This window comes from Diuraphis noxia, unplaced genomic scaffold (genome assembly GCF_037042655.1).
Source record: "Diuraphis noxia isolate RWA-SAM2 unplaced genomic scaffold, SU_Dnox_SAM2 contig0001, whole genome shotgun sequence".
Taxonomy (NCBI): domain Eukaryota; kingdom Metazoa; phylum Arthropoda; class Insecta; order Hemiptera; family Aphididae; genus Diuraphis; species Diuraphis noxia.
The window spans coordinates 66,167,655-66,182,132 of NW_028301711.1; the positions used below are offsets into that span (position 1 = coordinate 66,167,655).

A 14,478-nucleotide genomic window follows, 5' to 3' on the forward strand; every position below is an offset into this window, starting at 1 on the left:
TTGCTTCTGTCAATGATTTTATCCAATTTAACGAAATAGCATTGCCATAGTCGTTGACTACTTTAGTAGATTTTATTTCTGTTATCAAATTTGATAAAAATAACTCATTTTTTTGATTTCTAATTTCTAATCTTAATCTATTTTCATACATTTTGTTGTAGATGTTAACACAATATTTAGTCAGTCATGTCGATTCTGTTTTTAGCTTCATTACTGTAGAAGCCCTTACATAAACTATTATAGTTTCATAAGCATCAGTTGTTTTGTACTCGTCCTTTAGAATGTTGATATGTTTGTTTGATGTTAATCCCTTAAATGTTTTTCCATTGTTTGAATAGTAAGTATTCAACATTTTCACGTTTGCATCGTCCATTTTTCTGTTTTGAGATCTTTAATGTGTGTAATGTAATGACCAACATTTGTGCTTTGGCCTTTGTGTATCAGAACTCCATATAAATTATATACGTGTTTTCCTTTTGACGATTCAAGGGGTAAATCTAAATAATTTTCCATATCTATAGTATATGGACATCTTATGTTTGTGTTTAATTTTGTTGCCCTCTTCAAATTGCCATCATACACATAGCGTATGAGTTTCAGATGTATTAGATGAGGTAATGAAGTTAATACAATTTGGCGATCAGCGTTTTGTTTGCTATCACATTGGGTACAAAAATATTTTTCGTTTTCTGACATTTTTTCTTTTTTAAAATATTCTTTTAAACTGTCAATTAAGTTTCTATGGCCTTCAATGTTAAAATATATTTCCCTAAATTCTGAAGAAGTTGCTGTTTCGGTTTTACATGTTAAACATTTAATTATACTCTTATATTCACCTTGAAAATTGTCTCTTACCATTTTTCCAATAGACTCATTTGATTGTGAATTTAGCTGATCTTCGAATAATGTTAATAAACAATTTTGAAACTCTTCTGAATCCCCTTCAACATTAACATCAATATTGAGACTCCTTACGAATAATTGAGGACTTATTACTGACTGGTTGCCAAACTCCACTAAAGCAAATATGAATTGGAGAAGATTTAGTTCATTCCAAGACCGAGAAACGTCTTCAATGGTATTACAGTGGGTTTTATATTCATCTTTATCATCTTTGGGATTCCAATTTAATATTGCGTTTTTAATATTTGTATTGTGAAACCATAGTTGGAGTACACTGTTAATATAACAGGTGTTCCCTAAATTTTTTAATCCAACAAAAGTATTTGCTTGTCGAAACTTCAGTTCTGGCTCTACATTCACAATTAACTCGTGAATGATAGATAGACAATACGGATTGTCACAATCTTGATTTTCACATTTTGGTTCACACTTAGGATAACCTATCTTATAAGTTTCCAAAACATTTGTCATGTCCATCTCTTCAGGGAGAATGTTTGCAGATTCCAAAGCTTAATCTTTTTTTCAATTTTATACCAAAAATTAGATTTAATAAATTATCTGTTTTTAAATGGATTGTGATTGTTTGTAGTTCAGCATTTAACGGTGTTTTTCTGAAACAATAAAAAAAAAATTAATGAACATAGAAAATAGCTATTTTAATAATTGTTATGAATAAGAATTTTGAAACATAGGAAGTAAGAAAGAATGGTATAGTTAGTAAACAATTAGAAATTTAGTATTTGTAATACAAATAGAATTAAGAAACTATTTGATTATTGTAAAATAGTATAAACAGGTACAATCCCGAAACTGCGTATAAGAACTTTTTATATAGGAGCGATTGTCCTAGATAAGTTTAGATATAAGGAACATGAAGATGTAAAGATAGGGAGTGGAGAATGGACAGTGCCATTGTCTGCATATGTTAACTCAATAAACCTTATAACTGAACAGAGACGTGTGTTTCTTAATTTATTTACTTATTCTACATTGAAAATCTACAAGTACGAGGCTACGGTCAACAGATTTGTAACATAATTATCAAAATTAAAAAATATTGAAATACTACAACATTAAAAACATTAGAAAAATGTTTTGGTTGTTACTAGTTATTTAATTTTAATTTTTTAAAATGAATAATACCAATATTTATGACGACCAATTAAGTCGCTTAACATAAAATCAATATCAAAATTATTCTGATATGAATAAAAATTGACATTCGATCATTAATAATAATTAGACTGTTTCTCACTGAAATAATAAAGCTCGTAACTAAAATGTATAGGTTTGAATATCGATATCACCGACAATTGTTCTCGCTGAAATTCCACCATGAAATCGAATGATGTTTTTTTAGGTAGTGTTCCACATTCTCACGCTTCATTCAATAAAAACCAAACAATTAACTGGGATATTTTTTTTAGAATTAATCTGATAAAAACTGTGATTTTTCTTGTCTTCTAGATTAACATTTATTGAATAGATCCAAAATAGATACGTTGCAAGGGGCAATGGCTCATATAGCAGTTTTTAGCTGACCAAGGCCTGTCCAACTGCTTTCATAGTAAAAACCATAAATATTTTTAGTTAATTGTTCTTTAGTTTTCCTTTAGTTGGAAAAAATTTGAGTCTCTGGTAAATTCCCTCTCACTCAACTCACTCCGATAAGGCATCATAATCTACAAATTATATATGTACGAAAATAGTTATTTAGTATGTAGATATGTTAAATAGGGCTTGGAACTTATTAGAGTTGCATTTATTATGTAATTATGTATGCTCTCGATTTACAGCAGAACAACCTAGAAATCTGTGCTATAATACACCAACAGTTAAGGTTAACAATTTTAAATGCATACGCCGAATATTTTATAAATTTTAAGGATAAATTACGTACGCCTTGATCTTCGTGTACATTTAATATTTTAATTCTTAACTAATATATTTTGAATAGTATTGAGTAAAACTATTAAAATATTGGTGGTTCAACGCGACAACTCAATAAGTATTTATTTATCTCGTATTTTCCTTTACACATAATAAAAACTATTTTTTTCAGTTCAAAAACTTTTGAAATATTAATTCATTAAGTGATAAATATAATGTCAATGTCATCAATGATGTTTAAAAGTATTTATTTGAGTAGAGTACATACTATGCTTTATTTGATAGAAATATATAAAGTTGAGCTTAAATAATATGGTGTATTTATATTTATATTTATATTTAATAAATCTTCAAATGTGTAGTCATTATGTCCGTCAGAACTTGTACCAGCTAAAATAAATATAACTTTAAAATACTGTGTATTTTAGTATAGAAAAATAATTTATGATAATCGATCAATTATGAAACGCTTCAAAAATTGACTTTTAGCAAACTAGAAATGGGTTTCATCTCACTGTGCGTCGTTTTTATCATATGAATAATTATTTATAGAGTCAAATTCTGAAATCTCTGATATTATTCGTCATGTCCATTGTTCAGGTTACTCATACATAGTATGACATATCTATTTATAACACATGGCTCACATAATGACGAATTTAACCTAAGTCTTGAACCTTCTTGATAAAAACCATATAGTTTATCAGCCAGTTCTGTTCCAATGTATTTGGTTAAGTGTAATGTATTATGATTCAGTTTGTTATGCGAAAACACTATCGATTTTTTGTTTATTTCATCGATTTTCTCATCAGGGCTTGCTTCTGTCAATGATTTTATCCAATTTAACGAAATAGCATTGCCATAGTCGTTGACTACTTTAGTAGATTTTATTTCTGTTATCAAATTTGATAAAAATAACTCATTTTTTTGATTTCTAATTTCTAATCTTAATCTATTTTCATACATTTTGTTGTAGATGTTAACACAATATTTAGTCAGTCATGTCGATTCTGTTTTTAGCTTCATTACTGTAGAAGCCCTTACATAAACTATTATAGTTTCATAAGCATCAGTTGTTTTGTACTCGTCCTTTAGAATGTTGATATGTTTGTTTGATGTTAATCCCTTAAATGTTTTTCCATTGTTTGAATAGTAAGTATTCAACATTTTCACGTTTGCATCGTCCATTTTTCTGTTTTGAGATCTTTAATGTGTGTAATGTAATGACCAACATTTGTGCTTTGGCCTTTGTGTATCAGAACTCCATATAAATTATATACGTGTTTTCCTTTTGACGATTCAAGGGGTAAATCTAAATAATTTTCCATATCTATAGTATATGGACATCTTATGTTTGTGTTTAATTTTGTTGCCCTCTTCAAATTGCCATCATACACATAGCGTATGAGTTTCAGATGTATTAGATGAGGTAATGAAGTTAATACAATTTGGCGATCAGCGTTTTGTTTGCTATCACATTGGGTACAAAAATATTTTTCGTTTTCTGACATTTTTTCTTTTTTAAAATATTCTTTTAAACTGTCAATTAAGTTTCTATGGCCTTCAATGTTAAAATATATTTCCCTAAATTCTGAAGAAGTTGCTGTTTCGGTTTTACATGTTAAACATTTAATTATACTCTTATATTCACCTTGAAAATTGTCTCTTACCATTTTTCCAATAGACTCATTTGATTGTGAATTTAGCTGATCTTCGAATAATGTTAATAAACAATTTTGAAACTCTTCTGAATCCCCTTCAACATTAACATCAATATTGAGACTCCTTACGAATAATTGAGGACTTATTACTGACTGGTTGCCAAACTCCACTAAAGCAAATATGAATTGGAGAAGATTTAGTTCATTCCAAGACCGAGAAACGTCTTCAATGGTATTACAGTGGGTTTTATATTCATCTTTATCATCTTTGGGATTCCAATTTAATATTGCGTTTTTAATATTTGTATTGTGAAACCATAGTTGGAGTACACTGTTAATATAACAGGTGTTCCCTAAATTTTTTAATCCAACAAAAGTATTTGCTTGTCGAAACTTCAGTTCTGGCTCTACATTCACAATTAACTCGTGAATGATAGATAGACAATACGGATTGTCACAATCTTGATTTTCACATTTTGGTTCACACTTAGGATAACCTATCTTATAAGTTTCCAAAACATTTGTCATGTCCATCTCTTCAGGGAGAATGTTTGCAGATTCCAAAGCTTAATCTTTTTTTCAATTTTATACCAAAAATTAGATTTAATAAATTATCTGTTTTTAAATGGATTGTGATTGTTTGTAGTTCAGCATTTAACGGTGTTTTTCTGAAACAATAAAAAAAAAATTAATGAACATAGAAAATAGCTATTTTAATAATTGTTATGAATAAGAATTTTGAAACATAGGAAGTAAGAAAGAATGGTATAGTTAGTAAACAATTAGAAATTTAGTATTTGTAATACAAATAGAATTAAGAAACTATTTGATTATTGTAAAATAGTATAAACAGGTACAATCCCGAAACTGCGTATAAGAACTTTTTATATAGGAGGGATTGTCCTAGATAAGTTTAGATATAAGGAACATGAAGATGTAAAGATAGGGAGTGGAGAATGGACAGTGCCATTGTCTGCATATGTTAACTCAATAAACCTTATAACTGAACAGAGACGTGTGTTTCTTAATTTATTTACTTATTCTACATTGAAAATCTACAAGTACGAGGCTACGGTCAACAGATTTGTAACATAATTATCAAAATTAAAAAATATTGAAATACTACAACATTAAAAACATTAGAAAAATGTTTTGGTTGTTACTAGTTATTTAATTTTAATTTTTTAAAATGAATAATACCAATATTTATGACGACCAATTAAGTCGCTTAACATAAAATCAATATCAAAATTATTCTGATATGAATAAAAATTGACATTCGATCATTAATAATAATTAGACTGTTTCTCACTGAAATAATAAAGCTCGTAACTAAAATGTATAGGTTTGAATATCGATATCACCGACAATTGTTCTCGCTGAAATTCCACCATGAAATCGAATGATGTTTTTTTAGGTAGTGTTCCACATTCTCACGCTTCATTCAATAAAAACCAAACAATTAACTGGGATATTTTTTTTAGAATTAATCTGATAAAAACTGTGATTTTTCTTGTCTTCTAGATTAACATTTATTGAATAGATCCAAAATAGATACGTTGCAAGGGGCAATGGCTCATATAGCAGTTTTTAGCTGACCAAGGCCTGTCCAACTGCTTTCATAGTAAAAACCATAAATATTTTTAGTTAATTGTTCTTTAGTTTTCCTTTAGTTGGAAAAAATTTGAGTCTCTGGTAAATTCCCTCTCACTCAACTCACTCCGATAAGGCATCATAATCTACAAATTATATATGTACGAAAATAGTTATTTAGTATGTAGATATGTTAAATAGGGCTTGGAACTTATTAGAGTTGCATTTATTATGTAATTATGTATGCTCTCGATTTACAGCAGAACAACCTAGAAATCTGTGCTATAATACACCAACAGTTAAGGTTAACAATTTTAAATGCATACGCCGAATATTTTATAAATTTTAAGGATAAATTACGTACGCCTTGATCTTCGTGTACATTTAATATTTTAATTCTTAACTAATATATTTTGAATAGTATTGAGTAAAACTATTAAAATATTGGTGGTTCAACGCGACAACTCAATAAGTATTTATTTATCTCGTATTTTCCTTTACACATAATAAAAACTATTTTTTTCAGTTCAAAAACTTTTGAAATATTAATTCATTAAGTGATAAATATAATGTCAATGTCATCAATGATGTTTAAAAGTATTTATTTGAGTAGAGTACATACTATGCTTTATTTGATAGAAATATATAAAGTTGAGCTTAAATAATATGGTGTATTTATATTTATATTTATATTTAATAAATCTTCAAATGTGTAGTCATTATGTCCGTCAGAACTTGTACCAGCTAAAATAAATATAACTTTAAAATACTGTGTATTTTAGTATAGAAAAATAATTTATGATAATCGATCAATTATGAAACGCTTCAAAAATTGACTTTTAGCAAACTAGAAATGGGTTTCATCTCACTGTGCGTCGTTTTTATCATATGAATAATTATTTATAGAGTCAAATTCTGAAATCTCTGATATTATTCGTCATGTCCATTGTTCAGGTTACTCATACATAGTATGACATATCTATTTATAACACATGGCTCACATAATGACGAATTTAACCTAAGTCTTGAACCTTCTTGATAAAAACCATATAGTTTATCAGCCAGTTCTGTTCCAATGTATTTGGTTAAGTGTAATGTATTATGATTCAGTTTGTTATGCGAAAACACTATCGATTTTTTGTTTATTTCATCGATTTTCTCATCAGGGCTTGCTTCTGTCAATGATTTTATCCAATTTAACGAAATAGCATTGCCATAGTCGTTGACTACTTTAGTAGATTTTATTTCTGTTATCAAATTTGATAAAAATAACTCATTTTTTTGATTTCTAATTTCTAATCTTAATCTATTTTCATACATTTTGTTGTAGATGTTAACACAATATTTAGTCAGTCATGTCGATTCTGTTTTTAGCTTCATTACTGTAGAAGCCCTTACATAAACTATTATAGTTTCATAAGCATCAGTTGTTTTGTACTCGTCCTTTAGAATGTTGATATGTTTGTTTGATGTTAATCCCTTAAATGTTTTTCCATTGTTTGAATAGTAAGTATTCAACATTTTCACGTTTGCATCGTCCATTTTTCTGTTTTGAGATCTTTAATGTGTGTAATGTAATGACCAACATTTGTGCTTTGGCCTTTGTGTATCAGAACTCCATATAAATTATATACGTGTTTTCCTTTTGACGATTCAAGGGGTAAATCTAAATAATTTTCCATATCTATAGTATATGGACATCTTATGTTTGTGTTTAATTTTGTTGCCCTCTTCAAATTGCCATCATACACATAGCGTATGAGTTTCAGATGTATTAGATGAGGTAATGAAGTTAATACAATTTGGCGATCAGCGTTTTGTTTGCTATCACATTGGGTACAAAAATATTTTTCGTTTTCTGACATTTTTTCTTTTTTAAAATATTCTTTTAAACTGTCAATTAAGTTTCTATGGCCTTCAATGTTAAAATATATTTCCCTAAATTCTGAAGAAGTTGCTGTTTCGGTTTTACATGTTAAACATTTAATTATACTCTTATATTCACCTTGAAAATTGTCTCTTACCATTTTTCCAATAGACTCATTTGATTGTGAATTTAGCTGATCTTCGAATAATGTTAATAAACAATTTTGAAACTCTTCTGAATCCCCTTCAACATTAACATCAATATTGAGACTCCTTACGAATAATTGAGGACTTATTACTGACTGGTTGCCAAACTCCACTAAAGCAAATATGAATTGGAGAAGATTTAGTTCATTCCAAGACCGAGAAACGTCTTCAATGGTATTACAGTGGGTTTTATATTCATCTTTATCATCTTTGGGATTCCAATTTAATATTGCGTTTTTAATATTTGTATTGTGAAACCATAGTTGGAGTACACTGTTAATATAACAGGTGTTCCCTAAATTGGAGTACACTGTTAATATAACAGGTGTTCCCTAAATTTTTTAATCCAACAAAAGTTTTGCTTGTCGAAACTTCAGTTCTGGCTCTACATTCACAATTAACTCGTGAATGATAGGCAGACAATACGGATTGTCACAATCTTGATTTTCACATTTTGGTTCACACTTAGGATAACCTATCTTATAAGTTTCCAAAACATTTGTCATGTCCATCTCTTCAGGGAGAATGTTTGCAGATTCCAAAGCTTAATCTTTTTTTCAATTTTATACCAAAAATTAGATTTAATAAATTATCTGTTTTTAAATGGATTGTGATTGTTTGTAGTTCAGCATTTAACGGTGTTTTTCTGAAACAATAAAAAAAAAATTAATGAACATAGAAAATAGCTAATTTAATAATTGTTATGAATAAGAATTTTGAAACATAGGAAGTAAGAAAGAATGGTATAGTTAGTAAACAATTAGAAATTTAGTATTTGTAAAACAAATAGAATTAAGAAACTATTTGATTATTGTAAAATAGTATAAACAGGTACAATCCCGAAACTGCGTATAAGAACTTTTTATATAGGAGGGATTGTCCTAGATAAGTTTAGATATAAGGAACATGAAGATGTAAAGATAGGGAGTGGAGAATGGACAGTGCCATTGTCTGCATATGTTAACTCAATAAACCTTATAACTGAACAGAGACGTGTGTTTCTTAATTTATTTACTTAATCTACATTGAAAATCTACAAGTACGAGGCTACGTCAACAGATTTGTAACATAATTATCAAAATTAAAAAATATTGAAATACTACAACATTAAAAACATTAGAAAAATGTTTTGGTTGTTACTAGTTATTTAATTTTAATTTTTTAAAATGAATAATACCAATATTTATGACGACCAATTAAGTCGCTTAACATAAAATCAACATCAAAATTATTCTGATATGAATAAAAATTGACATTCGATCATTAATAATAATTAGACTGTTTCTCACTGAAATAATAAAGCTCGTAACTAAAATGTATAGGTTTGAATATTGGTATCATTTAATTAATTAACTGAAATAATAATTGAGAATAATACTTCTATTATTATAAATTTTAAATGTTAATTAAAATGTTTAAACCTAATATCAATATTAGATACAGTGTTAAAGAATTAAAGCTGTCCTGAAACAGTTTAAAAATAACAAGTAGGTACCTATTATTAATAAACTCATTTATGATTTTAAAATGTGAAAAACAGGCCCAGATTAAGCCGGTGGGCTACTGGGCAAAACCCGGTGGGCCGTTAACAATTCGAAAGAATTGGGCTGGTTTGATGATATTTTGAATCAGTGGAAATATCTTATCCATCGTTTATTTTACTTCAAAAGACAATTATATGATTCTAAAATATAATCTATAATAAAAATCGTGTTAAGTAAAAAAAATTGTTTAGGAACTTGGGCCGGTCTAGGTGGACTGGCCCGGTAGGTAAGTAATTTTTTCCAATCCGGCGCTGATATAAAAGACATAGTTGATGAAATAATTATTGATTATATTCTCAATTAGCTGTTCTGACTAGCAATACCTGTTATTTAGATTAAAAACAATGACTGAGGGGCAACAAATGATTTTTTTTAGGAGTATTAGTTGGTATGCCAGAAATTATCATGATAAAAAGTAAAATGTATAAACAACAGCAATGTTACCTGATTTGGGGTTAGGATTTATCACAGTTTTCAGTAGAAGTGTATATTATATATATATCTTTGAACGTTAAATTATAAATGTATTTATAAATTGTTCAAATTAATTAGGTAATTACCTCTGCTAATCTAATACTTATCGTATTTTTCGGTCATTAATAAGATTAAATATTAGGTTTACCTTATAGTAAACTTTTATCTGTATGACAATTTGATATAAAATTAAATACGATGAGATAAATGAAATAACTGAACATTTCGATATTTTTCATCGTTCAAACCGTGCGTTACTCCGTGACAAATATGCCTCAATTAGATAAAGTTGATATGTTGTTTATTTATTGGGAGTGTCAAAAAAATTCACGTCTTGCGGCACAAACATATGCACAACGTTACTCAGGTATAATTGTCTTTATTTTTCTTTAGATAATCTTCTAAGTTAGTTTCGTTATTTTTATTTACTTCAGATAGAGAACATCCTGTCCATAGTTTTTTTTATAACTTAGAAAGGAATCGAAGAACCTATGGATAATTTTCTAAAAGGGTAAATAATTTACAACAAAGACGAGGTGATGCTTTAGGTGAAGAGGTCGAGGAAAACCTATTAGCCTATGTTCGAGCAAATCCCAGAAGTTCAACACGGCACGTTGGTAGAGAGCTTGGAATATCTCATACCACAGTTTGTAAGATATTAAAAAAATATTAAATGCATCCATATCGACCAGATTTAGTTCAGCATTTGCGTCAGGGTGATGCACCTCGTAGACTAGCTTTTGTTGCGTGGTTGATGTCCAGTTTAGACGAAAATCCATTTATTTTAAACTCAATATTATGGACAGATGAATCCAAGTTTACTAATAATGGTGTAATTAATAAGCAGAATAACCGTTAGTGGGACGATCAAAATCCACATTGGACATTTGAAACCAACAATCAAACTGTTTGGGGAACAAACGTTTGGTGTGGTTTAATTGGTGGTAATTTGCTTAGTCCATTTTTTTACGATGGAACGCTCAATGGTAGACGATATTATAATTTTTACTAAATGAATTACCAATGATGCTTGATGATATTCCTTTAGCTCTAAGAGGTAATATTATTTTTCAACACGACGGTGCTCCAGCTCACAATGCTCACATAGTTCGCGACTATTAAATGCACAATTTCAAAATCGATGGCTAGTAACTTATGGACCCATTGAGTGGCCACCACGATCACCTGACCTTACGCCACTAGATTTTTTTTTATAGGGACACTTGAAAACAATAGTGTATGCTGATCCTCCTATAAATCTTCAAAATTTAAAAGATAAGATAACAGAAACATGCAATCGCCTGACTGATGAACAAATTACTACTGCAACAAATAAAGAATTTATGCGGCGCGCTGAAGCATGTTTTGTTCACGGCGGAGAACAGTTTGAACAATTTATTCGTTAGATTTTTTTTTTATTTTTAGATTTTTATTAATTAAATAAAATGGTAACTTAAATAAGAATTGAATTTGTTATTAATTATTAATACGTTCTGATAGATCCATTAAATGTAAAGAAATAAACAACATACTAATTTACGTTTTTTCTGCTATAATAAGTTATGATTTATTACACAAATTAAAGAGAAAATTATTCAGTAATTGAAGTTAAAATAACGTATGAATATCACCGTAATAAATAGTTATAAAAATGTCAATCTTTAACAATCCTATAATAATTATTTTCAGAGTTACAATCAAAAAGCTGAAAATCGAGCGCATTTTTTTTCTATTTTTTTTTTTTTTTTTTTGAATTGCTGTAACTTGGTCAATTTTGGACTTAGAAAGTTGACTCAACTACCAAAATTCATTAAAAAAATAGGCAAAAAATAATTAGTGGTTAAAGCAGGGGGTTGCCATTAAAAAAAAGTTGACATGCGCATGCGCGTGACTAGTTAAGTAAAAAAAAATTCAAAGACCATAAAAATGTGTATTTTTATGTCATAACAACTGCCAAAAAAACAGAATTCAAATAGCAGGTCTCTACGCAAAGATATTGAGTGTTCTCGATTACCATTTACACACTGTATATATATATATTATATTGTTTGTATTAGTACGGTTCTATAATTGCATAAAGTTTAAAATATTTATTTTTTTGTAACAGGTTAAAACCGGTATAAACCGCAACCGTAACCGCAACCTCAATTTCATATTTTTTAAATTTATAATTTAAAACCGAAACTTTAACAATATTATTTTGAAAAACCAAAACGAAACAGAAACCGAAAAAAACATAAAGGTTACAATCCCTGGCTTTAGCATTGTCAGACACCTCAAGTGAGAATTGATTTCCGTATAACCGAATCACTTAACACTTAAGTAGACTATACCTATTACTCTCTACATCTCTTCTCTTCTTTAGCTTGTTTTCAGTGATCTTTAAGAGTTTAATGATATTTTTTTTATTATTAATTATTTGTTATTTTATTTACTTTTGTTATAACTATAGTTATACCTACGTGTATTCTTATTTATTTCTACATCATATGCATAACCATAAATCTTTATCTATTATCTAATCAATAAACACTAAGTATTGTTTGTATTTGAAAATTTCAATGATTTTCTTGCGCGCCTATATATTAATACGTATACGATGGAAAAATAAGTAATTTTCATCATCTACAATTAATTAAAATAATTGATTTTTTATTATTATCAATCAAAACTAAATCTCAAAATCACATGAACTTTAAACCAAACGAAGAACGAAAATGGTTGATTTCTATGATGATGACATAAAGTGGCCAATATAAGTGTATGCAATTTTTATATTAATTTAGAATATAATATTACTATTATAATTTATAACTAAAGGCAACCATTTAAACAAAATATTACATATATGTTATTACCTACCTACTTATTACAAAATAATACCTATATGACTTTCAACTGTCGAGTTGAATTCCTTGTAATAGAATCACATCTTTCAAATAATCATTAAAAAAAAAATCTTTTCTTATTGTAGGTACATTTAAAGCATAGAGGAACCACAATTTAAAATCTCAAGTTCACATAAGTTTTTTTATGAAGTTGTCCGTTTTTACTGTTTTAGGTACATACTGCGCTTAAATAAGTTATTACTTATTCCATTTTTTTAAAATATAAATTGATTTATCCTATATGAACTAATCATGTGATAGTTTATTGTGCCGTTACGTGGTGAGCAGCCCGTACCATGCCGTAATAGTTTGAATAAGAAATAATGGATAAAATGATCCGAACAGTACAAAATATAGGTAGGTACTTTGAATTTTTCGGTATTATACAAAGATGTCCAAAATCAAAAATGTTCGCGGTGAAAATGTCCGAGGTGAAAATGTCCATGGTGAAATTTTCCAAAATCGAAAAATTGATTGATCGTTATATAGTAAAATGGGAACACTCTGTATCACATTAGTTATCCATTTCAAAAAAAACACCCTGTATGGCTGTATATATTCCATACTATGACTGTGAATACCTGAAGATATTTATAACTACCAACCTAATTTGTGATTAACATCATGTAACGGTTATTATACGATAAGATTATCGAGACAATTTTGTTACAACGTATTATACATACTACGTAGGTAACACCAATTAATATATATATTTTTTTATATATTATTATATAGTCAATGTTGTAAATACGCATTTAGTTCTACTATTATGTAGGTATACTGCATGTGTATAATATTATATTTAACCTGTACATATTTTATCCTATTTTTGATTAAAATTAAAAAAAGTATGCGAGAGGAGTACAACAATGATGAAAAAAGTATTGACAACTTTTTAAAATGTTTATCATTGACGTTTATAAATTTTAATTAGGTAATATGTGTTTGTGTAAATTATATTATTTTTTTTTTGAAATTTTTACCGTTGACATTTTTACCTAGATTCAAATTTTACACCTTTTTCTATTTTTTAAACATATTTGTAAATCATCGTTACAAAACTGATGGTGTCAATAAACATTTGAGTATATGATTAGTCTTGAAATTATAACACGTTGAAAATGTATATAACTGTTGTGTTTTTATTAATTAAATGTAATACATAAGTACTTAAAACGTATAATTTAAATATAATTATTTTGAATTCACAAATCAGTATTCAGTATCAGTCGTATGTGTATCAGAACTAAAATCAGAACCATCGTCGTCGCTGTTATTTATGAAGTCATTACTCAATAACGGATCATTGAGTTCATCAGCTTTTTTAAAAAACTCGATAAAGCCCAATTTATGATAACGAAGACGTTTCATCATTATGGACTTTGCTATGTAATCGCCGAAAACTTTTTTTTTTTTACTGTATTGAGAAAGTGATGATTTCACATGTCG

General features: G+C 28.2%; 1 pseudogene; it reads left to right on the forward strand.

The window, feature by feature from the left end:
* Window positions 1-10,747: 10,747 nt before the first annotated feature.
* Window positions 10,748-11,544, forward strand: LOC149061354 (uncharacterized; annotated as a pseudogene).
* The last annotated feature ends 2,934 nt before the right edge of the window (window positions 11,545-14,478 follow it).